Consider the following 15,094-nt stretch of genomic DNA (forward strand, 5'->3'; position numbering starts at 1 on the left):
CAATACCCAAAAAAACAATTAATCCAATTTAAAAATGGGCAGAAGACATGAACAAACATTGTGCCAAAGAAGACATCTAGATGGTCAAAAAATACATGAAAAGATGTTCATCATAATTTCCCATCAGGGAAATGAAAATCAAAACTACGATATCACCTCACACCTGTCAGAATGGATAAAATCAACAACACAAGAAACAAAGGTGTTGGAAAGGATGTGGAGAAAAACGAACCCTTTTACACCCTTGGTGGGAATGCAAACTGGTGCAGCTACAGTGGAAAACATTATGGAGGGTCCTCAAAAGTTAAAAATAGAACTACCCTATCATCCAGCAATTGCACAATTGAGTATTTGCCAAAAACAAAACAAAAAAACCAAAAGAAACAAACAAAAAAACAAAAAAACCCCACTAATTAAAAGCATACATACACTTTTGTTTATTGCAGCATTATTTACAAACTATGGGAGTAACCCAAATGTCCATTGATAGATGAACAGATAAAGATGTGGTATATGTATACAATGGAATATTTTTTTCCTACTCTTCTACTTTTATTTTTTTTTTATTGGAGTTCAATTTGCCAACATATAGCATATCACCCAGTGCTCATCCCGTCAAGTGCCCCCCTCAGTGCCCGTCACCCAGTCACCCCAACCCCCCGCCCACATCCCTTTCCACTATCCCTTGTTCGTTTCCCAGAGTTAGGAGTCTCTCATGTTCTGTCATCCTCACTGATATTTTCACTCATTTTCTCTCCTTTCCCCTTTATTCCCTTTCACTATTTTTTATATTTCCCAAATGAATGAGACCATATAATGTTTGTCCTTCTCCATTTGACTTATTTCACTCAGCATAATACTTTACAGTTCCACCCACGTTGAAGCAAATGGTGGGTATTTGTTGTTTCTAATGGCTGAGTAATATGATGGAATATTATTCAGTCATAAGAGAGAATGAAATCTTGCCATTTGCAACCACATGGATGAAGCTAGAGAGTATAATGCTAATAAGTCGGTCAGAGAAAGACAAATACCACATGATTTCACTCATTTGTGAAATTTAAGAAACAAAACAAATGAGCAAAGGGGGAAAAAGAGAGAAAGAGAGAGAAACCATGAAACAGATTCTTAACTACAGAGAACAAACATGGTTACCAGAGGGAAGGTGGGGTCATAGGTGAAATAGGTGACGGGGATTAAGGAGTGCACTTGTCGTGATGAGCACTGGGTAATTAAAGTGAAAACTCTAGGGATCCCTGGGTGGCTCAGCGGTTTAGCGCCTGCCTTTGGCCCAGGGCATGATCCTGGGTCCCAAGATCGAGTCCTGAGTCGGGCTCCCAGCATGGAGCCTGCTTCTCCCTCCTCCCGTGTCTTCCTCTCTCTCTCTCTGTGTCTATCATGAATAAATAAATAAATCTTTTAAAAAAATGAAAACTATTTTTAAAAAATGATTTTATTTGAGAGAACATGCAAGAGAGCCCATGAGCAGGGGGTGGGAAGGGGCAGAGAGACAGGGACAGCAGATTCCCTGCTGAGCAGGGAGCCTGACATAGGGCTTGATCCCAGGACCCTGGAATCATGACCTGAGCCAAAGGCGGACACTTAACTGAATGAGCTCCCCAGGTGCCGCTAAAATAAAAACTTTTTAAAAAGTATTTTTTTATCCTTTTTTCCACATCCTTACCAACACTTATTGACTTGTCTTTTTGATAATCACCACTCTGACCCATGTGAGGTGATATTTCCTTATGATTTAGATTTGCCTTTCCCTGATGATTGGAGATGTTGAGCATCTTTTCATGTGTTTCATGGCCACCTGTATATTTTCTTTGGGAAAATGTATATTCAGGAGGATTATTCTTAATAGCCAGAAAGTGGTAACAAGTCAAATGTCCATCAACTGATGAATAGGTAAATAAATAGGTAAATAAATACAATGGACTATTATTCAGTCATAAAAAGAAATGTACTGATACGTGTTATAACATGAATATCATATTTTAACTTTTATACTAGATGAAAGAAGCCAGACACAAAAAGCTATATATTATGTGATTCTATTTATGTGAAATATCCAGAATAGTCAAATCCAGAGAGGAAAAAAGTAGATTAACAGTTGACAGAGTTTGAGGAGGGAGAAATGGGGAGTGACTGCTGAGCATGGGGTTTCTTCTTGAGGTGATAAAAATATTCTGGAATTAGTGGTGATGATTATATCACTTTATACTAAAAACCATTGATCTGTACACTTTAAAGTGGTGAATTTTATGTATATGTAAATAAAACGCACATTTAAAAAAAGAGGATGCTTTCCTGTATGTACACTATATTTGATTAAAAATTTTAAAAAATATAATGATTTCAAATCAGAATAAAGGGATAATACTAACAACAAAAATAGGAAATTTGCAATGCATCTTTTGAAAGATCAACTCCATTATGCACAATTTGAACACATCCAGTATATCACTAAGATATTTGGGATTTTTTTCGACAACATACGTGCATTCATTCAATGTGTGTTTACTGAACATGTCCTATGTCCAGGCAGTCTTCAACAAATAAAGAGGGAGAGATGTCCACAGATTATTGATAAGGTTATATTTTGAATTCTCCCAATGCACCTTACTATAGTAAATCTTTCTGTGCTGTGCACTAATGTGACCGATGTTAATGTAGCCCCTGGCACATTTGAAAATATGGCTTTCACAGCAATCTGGCTTTCTGGAATAGTTTCCTTAGGTGTAAGTCATAGAAAATCTCTAAATGATGTCATCTAGAAATTCTTTCTCCTTTCGATCTTTAAAAGCTAAGTAGGTGGGTGTCTGGGTGGCTTAGTTGGTTAAACATCTGCCTTTGGCTCAGGTCATGATCCCAGGGTCCTCAGATTGAGCCCTGCATTGGGCTTCCTGCTCAAATGGGAGTCCGCTTCTCCTTCTCCCTCTGCCTGCTGCTCCCCCTGCTTGTGTGAACGCTCTCCCTTTCTGTGTCAAATGAATAAATAATATACATATATACATATATATTTTAAAGTTAAAAAAAAAAGCCAGGTAGGTAATTTTCCTATAATACCTTATTTACTTTCCAGTTGTTAAACCTTTTTCTTGGCAGAAAGGAATTACTTTTTGTTTCTTTAATGAGGGAGATGTTAGAAGAGCCTGCCCTGGGTGCACCTGGCTAGCTCAGTCAAGTTAGTAAAGCACGTGACTCTTGATCTCAGAGTCATGAGTTTGAGCCCCATGTTGGGTGTAGGGATTACTTTAAAAATAAATAAATAATTATTTTTAAAAAATAGAAGCCTGCCTCAGATGCCTTATATTTGCATTCACTTTGCACTAAGATTATAAGTATTCTGAATCTTAAATTAAGGACCTTCTCAACCAGAGGTCATTAATAATTACACATTTCATATATCAGTGGGTTGGTATAAACTAAAGGAAGAAAAAAAGTCTCTCATAGGGCTGAGACTGCACTGGGGTCTCATAGGAGTTCTAAACAATGTTTTTTTGGTTACTGTCATTTTCCAAGCATCGAAATGTGTAGAAAGTAAAGGGCTTTAACATATAGGCTGTCAGTACTGTGGTAAATTTTGAACATCACCTCATCTCAGATCTCTGTGCAGATGTACCACTGCTAAATCATGGAAAGATAGTCTAAAATCAATTTCATTTGAAACCTTTTCTATTAAATGATAAACATTAGGAGGCATAACATCATTTTACATGTCACCAAAACTTCAGAGTCAGCAGAAAAGAGAACCAAGTAGCCAAATGAAAATTTCTATAACGTTTCAGAATTATTACCTTCCTTGACATCATGTCTTAGGGCACTCAAGCAAGCAGGAGCCTGTCACTTACAGCCCCTGTCATTTCCTGTTCCAGTTCATTAAACCATACTTTCCCCAGAAATACACAATCCACATGATTCTTCTGCCAGTCAGAAAAGATCAAAAGATGCAGAAATCGATATGCAACTCTGAATGGGCAGGAAGGCCATAATAAATTGCCACCTACACATGGAATTATATTTTGTAGAATGACAGTGTGTGGGCAGAAGCAGCACAAGCTTATGTTAAGACCTTAATGTTGGGCTTATTTTATATTGACAGGCTTACTGCATACTGACTGGCTTCTCTTTGGCTGCCAAAAAATTAATCACATTCAAAAGCTAAAGCCCAGTCAGCGATCCTTTCTCTTTGCCTTTCTCTCTAAAGATTACCCTTTAGTAATAGAGACTGGGTGGCTCAGTTCCTTGAGCACCTGATTCCTGGTTTCGGCTAGGGCCATGATCTCAGGGTCTTGAGATCAAGCCCTGCGTGGGCTCTGCACTCAGCAGAGCTGGAGATTCTCTCTCTCTCCCTCTCCCTGTTGTGTCCCTCCTCCAACCCCATTCCTCCACCCCCAGGTGCATGCACACAGGATCTCTCTCAAATAAATAAACAAATCTTTAAAAAAATTAATTTAAAAATAAAAAATAATTACACTAATTAATTGCCCTAATATAGCCAGTTTCACATAGAGGCCTGATTCAAAACATCAGTTTTCTAAATCATTTTGTCTCTCTTCTGAGTGATACTTAAGATTCTAGGATTCCAGAATCACATTCATAAACATACTTATCAATACCACTGCTTCCCCCTCCCCCAAATATGTCACATGGTTAGTACATGCCCCAGTCAAAACCAGAATAAAATTACACTCTAATGTGGAAATGACAGCTTGAAATAATGCAGCTGGCACTCTCCTCTTAACCATGAATGAGAGACATTTGGGATTGCTAAGACAACATTTAGCTTTCAGAAGCATGCTGCTACCAGGAATGGAAAGAAAGGATCTTACACCTTCTTTTTTTCCCTAGTTCTAAAGTGGTGGGCAAAATGCCTACTTCTATTGGTTTGAAGTTGTCTAGCCATTGCCAAAGAATGAGCAAAGCAAATTATATACACATGCTCTCCTCCTAAAATGCTACCTCCTTTGTGAAGCTGTCTTGATTCATTATTTAGAATTTATATGGGATGCCTGGGTGGCTCAGTGGTTGAGAAGCTGCCTTTGACTTGGGGCATGATCCCGGGGTTCCAGGATCGAGTCCCACATCAGGCTTCCCTTCCTGCATGGAGCCAGTTTCTCCTTCTGTCTATGTCTCTGTGTCTCTCATGAAAAAATAAATAAAATCTTTAAAAAAAAAGAATTCATAGCTTTCTTCTCTATGTTCTATCTTATAATTTATACCTCCATTAATATTTGCATTAATATTTTCTATGAGTAATGTGTTTACTCTTAATAAACTGTAAACTTCCACAGCTCGGAGACCAAATTATTATCTCTCTGGTCCCCAAAATGCCAAGCAGAGTGCTTTAGAAATGGCAGGTGCAAAATAAATGCTTGATGAATAAATATGGTTGGTGTTAGCTTTATGATGTCTAGAAGTTATGATTTTAAGAGTTCTAATAAAAGTTGAAGATAGGGTAAAGGAGCCGCCCTTCTTTTCTCTGTATTTGTATCATGACTGTGTACACTAAAGATGGAAATGCATCTAGAGATGTTCTCTTGAAAATATATATTATAGGGGCACCTGGGTGGCTCAGTGGTTGAGCATCTGCTTTGGCTCAGGTCGTGATCCCAGGGTCCTGGGATTGAGTTCTGCATCAGGCTCCCTGTAGGGAGCCTGCTTCTCCCTCTGCCTATGTCTCTGCTTCTCTCTTGGTGTCTCTCATGAATAAATAAACAAAATCTTTAAAAAAAAATACATTTTATATTCGATATGTCTATTTTTGACAACCTTTGAGTAAACCATCTTTCAGAGAAGACTTCCAAGCATAAACTGAACTTGATGGGGAAAATTCCAGTCAGACAAATGGTTATCTACTTCCCGTGATGAAGAGTGGTGTTAGATGTTGCAGAAAAAAACTGCAAAATCCTAACAGCTGAGAGCATGATGCTGCAAGGCTCTACTAACCAGGTGCTGCCTAATATGAATTGATCTAGAAGAGAAAAAGAAGGAACCCTGAATTTAACTGAGAAGGAAAAATGGTCTTTAGTTCTCAAAAAAACAAGAGTTTAACTAGAGACTGATTAATGAGGAGAGGCAACTATTACAGTACCACAGAGTAAAAGTACACAGTACTTTACACAGTACTTTACAAGTACACAGAGTAAAAGGAAACGTGTCTAAAGAGAGAAAGGTAATGAAAGTCACCTAAATAAAAGTCCCCTCCCCCACTCTATTTTAATTTGTTTTGCATGTTATTTTACTACTGGATACAGGGTTTGGTCAAACTTTAACAACTGCTTATTTGGAAATTTCTACACAATGATCAATTTCTCCCACTATGTACATCTTTTCCATCCAAAACAAATAGGATACTTTGCTCTGACAGGGACAATTTCCAGTCTCTTATTGAAAGGTACAAGGAAAGATGGGTAATTGTTTGAATATCTTACAGAATTTTTGAGTTCTTTAGGCCATAATCCCTTGAGGTAGATTTAATCAAAAGATGAAAAGTACAAGCTCAAAAGCTTTTAGTTGACAAGAAACAAGTCTTTGGCTTCGGATTTTTGTATTTAAGTTGTAAATCAGCTTCACAGAAAAGTAATCAGAAACTACACTGGTCAGAGATTGGAAAGAAGCATTGAAATGAAAGGTACAACCATGGGTTGTACTTGTGACCTGGTCTCTTAACAAGTGTGGTGATCTTGCATGAATTACTTAAAACTCTCATCTGTAAAGTAAGGGACTAGACTGATAATTTCTAAAGCCCCCGTGGCGCTATCGATTTTTAATCCTCTAATATTGTTCCTTAAGTCATAGATTGGTTCATTCAATTATATGAATACCTTCAATGAACATAATAAAGGACAGTTTCTGCCCTCAAGGAGTGTATAAGTCATGGGAAAAGTGAAGTCTCTACCCATAGCTTCTAGGTGCTCATTCATCCACTCAAATTCTAAACAAAGGTCACAAGGAGCTCAACAAGAATGAGAATGGAAAGGAGAAGGAGAAACTCCACAAAAGCTCTTAGAGGAAAAAAAGAGTATTGTCTCAGTCCACCAAGTTTTATTGAGTGATCCCTGTCTGCTAGGCACTGTGCTGTGTGTTGAGCTATAGGGATCCTGGAGTGACCCAGACAGATCAGGCCTCTAATAAAGCTTACTTGCATTCTCCGTGGTGAAGAAAAACAGATTAAGAAATAAATGAAATCCAGATTGTGATAAATTTTAGGAAGGAACAATGGTAACGAGAGAGAGAATAACTGTGTGTGGGGGGGGGGGGCGGGTGAGATGAACTTTCATTAGCATAAGGTAGAGGAAGAAGGCTCTTTGGAGACAATGAAGCTGAGACGAGGGCAGATGAGAATGACAGAACAGAGGGACTAGTGGTCCCTCCATTGGGAAGTGGGTAAATACTGACGCCGAAAGGGCTGGAGCAGAGAGACCATCTGCCAGGCTGGAGCTTACAGAGCAATTTCTTCTGGAAAGTTCAGGATTAAAGTAGTTCTCAACCAAGGGTGGTTTTGTCCCTCAGGGGACACTTGACTACATCTGGAGACATTCTGGGTTGTCACAAATTGGCAGGGAGAAGAATGACCGCGGAGGTTTAGAAACCCTGAAATAAAGAACTATCGCAGCCCAATTCATGGTTTTAGCCATTTCATTATGTTATTAACTCATGTTTTTACCAGCTTGGATCTTTTTTTCCTTTACTGCAGAAACAGAAAGTAAAACAGGTGTCCAGAGGTCCCATGCTTCATCCGCTCCCAAAGAAATCCCATCGCAGAGGTTCAAGGGGGACTCCACGAACCTTCGAGAAACTCCACAAGGCAGTGGAATACGACTGAACGCGCGACGACAAATCGATGTTGAAAATAACGCAAAGTTGGATCGATCGATGCCAGGGAAGAAGTGAAGATGCCTCAAGGGGTGACACCTCTGTCGCTGGACCGCTAGCTCCCGCTGCCGGCTTCTGTGAGGACACCCGTACTCCAAGCACCTAGGCTCTAGAGGCTTCTCCCCGACACCGCCCTAAGCTGGTCTCACGCCTCTCTGTCCTGGTCCCCGTCCCAGGCTCGCATTCAGCCCGCGGTCCTTCCGGCTCTAACCCGGCCCCGCCCCATTGACCCCAAGTCCCTCTGGGCCCGCCAGGACCTCCGCGCCGCCGCCTCACCTGGGACAGCAGGCGTCTCCTCAGCGAGCTCCACGGGAGACTGTCCTCGACGTACCGGTTGCCCAGGTGCAGCGGCCCCGCGCGGAAGGACCCGTCGGGGTCCGTGGGCGGCGCCGCGAGCCCAGGGCGGGTCCCTCAGGCCCGGGAGCGCGGGGCCGGCCCTCAGAAGGGCAAGAAAGTCGGCAGCAGGGACACGGCGCCGGCGACGGGAGGCCGTGTGGCCTGAGAACCAGCGGGAAGGAGGCCCGCCCCAGAGGACGCCGGCGCTGAGGGGGCCGAGCCCGTCAGGGGTCGGTTAGCGGCCGCTCACCCCTTTTTGCATATTCATGAAGCCGAACGAGGCAGACCGCCCAGGCAAGCCTCGGAGAAATCATGAATTATTCATGAGGCAGCGTCTCGCCCCGCCCCCAAAGGGCCTTATTGACTATTCATAAGCCTAAGCGGGTTTGGGCCGGAAACAGCCGTTGGGTACTCACCCTCTTGAGAGAGGCGTCGACAGCTGAAGTGAGGGCTGTCCAGACGCAAGGTTTCCGGAGAAAGACAGTGCTTGAGCATCGTCAGTTTTCCTAAGGTTAGGTTAATTTTTTTTTCTTTTCCTTTTCTTTTTCCTTGAGGCTTTAAGTTTGATTTGAAGGTATTTTGCAGAGGCCCGAGGTTCTCTGAGGAGAAGCGGGAAGGCTGGCACTGAGGAAGAAGACTGAGGGAAGCTTCTAGATTAACACCCCACCCTTCCCTCTACTCTCGCCCTCAGCGCTCGAGTTTTGAAAAATTTCACGTACAGCAGGAAGGGAGGACGAAAAAAAAAAAAGAGTGGGGAGAATTTTTCTGCGAACACCCGCATTCCCGCTATCAAGGTAGCTCTTGAATTCAGATTTCAGTGGAAAGAAGCAATGAGTCTTGGTGAGGAAGCGGCAGGGGTAGTTAGCGAGTGGCCCAGCACTGGAGTCAGGCTAACGACGTCTGTGTATTGCTGGGGTTTGGGAATGGAGTTTTGGGGTGACGTTGGGTAGGTCGGGTTTTCGCCAGCCATGGAGGTGTTCCACCAGGATCCATGCGTGGCGCAGAGCAAGAGGTGACAGAGGTGGGGATGGGTCCCCACGGAGTCATCTTGGCTCCTTTGCCACCTTTTCCAGGACGTGCCGTTTAATCTCTGTGGACTTTAGGTCCCCGAACAGTACAAGGGCGAAAGTGTCTTGAAACGCAAGATTAGCCAATCACCGACATGTGTTCAGATGTGCAGAGCATGGGACGGAGTGTTTTCACTTCACTTGGCTGGTGAAAACAAAGATAAAGTTCGGTCCTTGTCCCTAAAAGAGTTTTTTATTTAATTAGGCTGATAGTCTCATATCTCCCCCATTGGATCATCAATCTCTTGAGATGTGAGTGGTATTTTACATCTTTGCAATCCTACATGATGTCTGGTACATTGTAGTCACCCAGTAAAGTTAGAATGAATGAATAATTGACGTAGCCCGAAGAAGATATTAAAAAACCAAAAGAGCATGAACAAATATCCGATTAATATAGTGGAAAACCATTTACTCTGAGTGAGCGTGGAAAAGGGGAATTATCAGAGCCAAATGGAATTTGTTAAAATGGTGAATAATAATTTATGGAAGCAAACTCTGTGAAGCCTCTGAATAACTGGGTGACCTCTGAAAAACTAAGTTATTTTGTTGGACTAAATTTTCCTCTTCTTTATAGTTTTACATTTTACATTTAAATCCATGACCCATTTTGAATTATATTTGTGTGCAGTGTGAGATTTAGACTGAGAGTTTTTGTTTGTTTGGTTTGGGGGGGGGGGGTTGTTTTTGCGTTTTGCCTACAGATATCCTGTTGTTCCAATACCATTTGTTGAAGAGACTATCCTTCCTCCACTAAATGACTTTCCTTTTCTTTAAAATTAAGGGATTAGATTATCTTTAGAGGACATGTCCTTTCCCTTCCAAATCTATGATGTTGAGCCCATTTATGTCAAAATGTACTTCCTTTGTGTAAAGCCATCCTTCATATCAGGCAAGAAAGCTCATCTAGTTGTATTTTAGAATTCAGCTATTAGATATTGTTCATTTGATATAAAGGGAATTTTCTTGTTAAAAAAATGGTTTTGGAAGATTGGGAAAGATGGGTGGAAATCATTAGGAAATCAACTGTTATTGTCTTTGTGCAAACATGATAAAAGTGGTTTTTACTTCACTCAGAATGGCCAAAGTGGGGGGGGGGGGAGCCAAGAAGTGGCTTAGGCTTTAATATACTGAGCAATAGCTGGTTAATCATTATTTAAATCTTGGATTCATTCGTAAAAGGGTAAAATAGTAAGCAATTGTATCAATATTTTAAATAGGGCAGTTGAGATGTAAGTCAAGAGGTTAGCCTAGTATGAGTCTTTTTATCTGAGAAAGTACATCTTGCCCTCTCAAGATCATAATTCTTGTCACAGAGTGAATATATCAAGTATAAGAGTGAATGATATTGATGCCCTGTGACATTTCAGATATTTGTGGGTCAAATATGCAAGCAAATATATAACTGAAAGACATTTGAAAGTTAGAGTTTTGTTCATAAAATCCATAATTATTATGAAATCTCTCCTAGGCTTTTAGATAATGAGTTAGAACAAGATGATTAAAAAACATCAGAATTATTCTCTTCGAGTGCATGATCTGTAGTGTCATACCTCCTGGGGCTGTCAGCTTGTGAGCTTTCAAAATTAAGCAGAGTTTGTACTTGAATAGGAGACTTCCACAAAACACCTGCTCAAAGAGAAAATAACAGTAGCAAAGGAATAATTAGAGGTTGAAAAGAGCCTGGCTATTAAAAAAAATCATTTAGATATGTTTTGCCTTTCTAAAGCAAGCTCATTCTAGAACAACAGAAAAAGACACTACTGTATTTAGAAGTAAGCAAGCAAGCTCCACAACTAGGAAAGCAGTGGTAGTGCATCATTTTAAATGGAATGCAAGCAAAAAGGAATTTCATTTTAGGGAGTCATTGTAGAAAAACTCCTAAATTGTGAGTAAAATTTTCTTAAGTTTTATTCTCAGTCTGCCAGTGTTTGTTTGACCCTGAGTAAGTGAGTTGATTTCTCTGGACCTTGATTTCCTCATCTAGAAAATTAGATGTTTGGACTGGATGACATTTAAAGTTCCTCCTATCTCTAATATTCTGTAATTCTTTTCTAGATACTTAATTCTTTCTCGTTCTTGTAGTACTTCTCTATTGACCCAGCAAATATTTATTGAGCATCTATTTTGTTCCAATACTGGAACAGTGCTGAGGTGCTGAGGATTCAAGAATGAGCTGAACCAGACATAAAAGGTGACATATTACATGATTTCATTTATATGAAATGTCCAGAATAGGCAAATCCATAGAGATGAAACATAGATTAGTGGTTGCAAGGGGCAAGGGGGAGGGGAGAGTGGGGAGTGATTGGTAATGGGCATGGAGTTTCTTTTTGGGAAAACAAGAATCTTCTGGAATTAGTAGTGATGGTTGCAAAACTATGATATACTAAAACCCATTAAATTGTACCTTTAAGGAAACCTTTAAAAAACAAAGAATGAGCTAGACAGACACAACTTTACTTTCATGTTAGCTTACAGTGGGGTGGGATGGATACATAAATGTAACCGTGATACTGTATATATTACAATGGGCACATAATCCAACTTGGTGGTGGTGGTCAATCAGGGAATAGTTCCTTGAGAACACTATACTAAGCCAGATCTAAGAAATAAGTAGGAATTGAGAATGGAGGAGAAGGTTTCAGGGAGAAGGAATATTACAAAAGCCTGAAAACTGAAGAGAATATGGTTTAGGGTAACTAATGTTAGTAAGAACAGTAAGAATACTGATGCATAAAATTGTGATGGAAAATGGTGAGAGATGGGACTAAGGAGGCATGAGCGAGATATTGAAGCCATGGTAAGGAGTTTGGATTTTATCCTGAGGGCAGTGGGGAGCCTTTGAAGAATTTCAATCTATGGAGTTACATAATCATGTTTGCAATTTAAAAAGAAAACTCAAAAAAAAAAAAAGAAAAGAAAAGAAAAGAAAACTCAGACTGCAATACAAGGGAGAGAATGGAGAAGGACAGGATCAGTGACAAGCAGACTGGTGGTTATAGCAGTCTAGGCAAAAGATGAGGCTAATCTCATCTAAAGCAGAGATAACAATAACATGTGTAAAGTGAGGAATGGACACATTTGATAAATTTCTTTTTTTAATGATTTCATTCATTTATTTATGAGAGACACAGGGAGAAAGGCAGAGACATAGGCAAAGGGAGAAGCAGACTTCCTGTGGGAAGCCTGATAAGGGACTCGATTCCAGGATGCTGGGATCACAAACTGAGCCAAAGGCAGACGCTCAACCACTGAGCCACCCAGGGGCCCCAATATTTGATAAGTATTAAGGAGACTGGATGTGGAAGTGAGGCAGGGTTAAGGTTGAGTTATAGTTTTTAGGCATGAGCAATTAGGTATTTGATATAATTCACTGAGCTAGGGAACAGAAACAGGATTTTGGGGGAAAATAACTGACATTTAGGTGTGTTGGGAACATCAAAGTGAAACTGTCTTATAGAGGTATAGATCTCTAACTCCCCATAGAGATCTGGACTCCTGACATATAAGAATTATTAGAATAGATATAGTAATTGAAACAATGGGACTGTATTTGTTCATCCAGGGAGTATGTTTAGAAGTAAGGGGGGGAAATGGAGCTCCTGAGCACCACACACTAAGAAATGGGTGAGGGAAAAGTCTGAAGTAGATGATGAGAAGGAACAACTGGAAGGCTGGAAGAAAACTAGAAGTTCAAATACTAACATAAGATTTTTAAAAATAAACATGCTTTGTTACTTATAATGAAATATTTGTCAGACAGTGTTCCAAGTGCCCTATAAGTAATGACTCATTTAGTCCTCAGAACAGATCTATGAAGCAGTTACTATTACTATCCTTATTTTACAGATGGGGACACTGAGGCACACAACTTGCTCAAGATGAAATGGCAAGTTAATTGCAGACTAAAATTTGATTGTAGGCAGTGTGGCTCCAGAAGAGTGTGTGTACTTAACCATTATACTATGTATGCTCTCCAGATGAACACATGCTCAGATAAACACTATAAGAGCCCTGAGAAGTTGGATTTATTGTCTTTATTTTATAAAAAGGAAACTGAGGCCCAGGATGACTATGTGATTTAACCAAGTCACAGAGCTACTAAGTAGTTGAACAGAATTTGGATCTAGATTCCTTAACTCCAAAGCCTCTTTCTACTACATTGTACTGTTGGTTCTTTCTCTCTTTATACACACACACACACACACACACATATATATAATTTAACTTTACTTACTTTATAAATGTTAATTCCTCAAGTATTTACCAAATGCTAATAGCGACTAGTTTGAATTCTTTTTCAAAAGCAAGTGCCCTGATTGTCTCAGAGTTTTCAGTGATAGTATCAGATTAATCCAGGTTATCTGGGGATCCCTGGGTGGCGCAGCGGTTTGGCGCCTGCCTTTGGACCAGGGCGCGATCCTGGAGACCCGGGATCGAATCCCACATCAGGCTCCCGGTGCATGGAGCCTGCTTCTCCCTCTGCCTGTGTCTCTGCCTCTCTCTCTCTCTCTCTGTATGACTATCATAAAAAAAAAAAAAAAAAAAAAAAAAAAAATTAAAAAAAAAAATCCAGGTTATCTGTACATTCCAATATAGATGTAATAATGCATTATATTCTAATTGGCTGATGCTTTTTTTCAGGGCTTGATTCTCTAGAAATGCCATCAGAATGTCTTACCATCATAGAAAAAAAAATTTCAAAGTTTATTTATTTAAGTAATCTCTATACCCAGTGTGGGACTTGAACTTACAACCCCAAGATCAAAAGCTACATGCTCCACTGACTGAGTCATCCAGGCACCCCATAGAGAAATTGAAAAAAAAATTAATGTAGTGGGGCCCCTAAGTGGCTGCTGGTTAAAGGCCCAGCCCTTGATCTCAGCTCAGGTCTTGATCTTGGAGTCTTGATTTCAGAGTCATGAGTTCAAGTCCTGTGTTAGGCTCCACATTGGACATAGAACCAATTTTAAAAAAAGAAATCAATGTAGAAATCTAAAAATTCTTCTTATTGTGATATATTGTCTCTAAGGCTAATAACTACCCCAGTAGGGAGTCGTTTACATGGTTTAATGGGCCAGAACTCAAGTTTGGACTCTTGTAGTTACATATTTTGCTCATTTTATTTCTTCAAGTTTTAAGGGAAGCAATTGATGTGTTGAGTCAGATTTGAAGGTTATACACAGAAATGAAGGCTATATTCTGAAGTCAACAAAAGATATCTTGGAATCTTTAAGGACTGAAGAACTATTAGGTGGTTTTCAGTATCCTATAAGATATTGTAGAAGAGTGTCCCCTAGTGCTACTCTGAAGAAGTAATTTGAGAGAAATTAAATACTGCTTGTTTATAATCTCTATCACCATCTTGTGGCAGTGTCCTCAAATAATTCTGCCTTCTTTTATTTGCAAAATCAACCAGGATCTTGCATTAACGTATACACCAAAAAAGGTCACAGGCTATCCTGGGTGATCCAGAATGGAATTACTTTAAATGGGCTATTTTATAAATATCTTGGTCAGAATTCCATAAAATGTTGAAAAGAAGCCCCAGTAAATTAAATTAAGGACTTAGGGGGAAAAAAGGGAAATTTGCTTCTTTTTTTAAGCTAGTGAAGCAATAGGAGTGAAAACTAGCTGTATCTTTTTACAATTTAAAGTCCTTCTGTTTTAATTTTTTATTTGTTTATAGTAAATTCTACCCCTAATGTGGGGACTCAAACCTGTGATCCCAAGATCAAGAGTCACATGCTCTACCCACTAAGCCAGCCAGGTGCCCCAAAACCAGATGTATTTTTAATGTTAAT

The 15,094-nt window shown here is 39.9% G+C and overlaps 1 protein-coding gene and 1 long non-coding RNA gene across 2 annotated transcripts in view; one reads left to right on the forward strand and one right to left on the reverse strand.

Moving 5' to 3' along the window:
• Positions 1-8,523, reverse strand: part of LOC140594160 (uncharacterized) — a 49,040-nt gene extending 40,517 nt beyond the window's left edge. Inside the window, exon 1 of the long non-coding RNA XR_011994692.1 lies at positions 8,161-8,523. This is a non-coding gene — a long non-coding RNA (uncharacterized lncRNA). The remainder of the gene's footprint in view (positions 1-8,160) is intronic.
• Positions 8,524-8,608: 85 nt separating this feature from the next.
• Positions 8,609-15,094, forward strand: part of HORMAD2 (HORMA domain containing 2) — an 85,384-nt gene continuing 78,898 nt past the window's right edge. Inside the window, exon 1 of the mRNA XM_025985976.2 lies at positions 8,609-8,731. The gene's annotated coding sequence lies outside the window, so the exon portion shown is untranslated. The remainder of the gene's footprint in view (positions 8,732-15,094) is intronic.

Source organism: Vulpes vulpes, chromosome 10 (genome assembly GCF_048418805.1).
Source record: "Vulpes vulpes isolate BD-2025 chromosome 10, VulVul3, whole genome shotgun sequence".
In the NCBI taxonomy this organism is placed as follows: Eukaryota; Metazoa; Chordata; class Mammalia; order Carnivora; family Canidae; genus Vulpes; species Vulpes vulpes.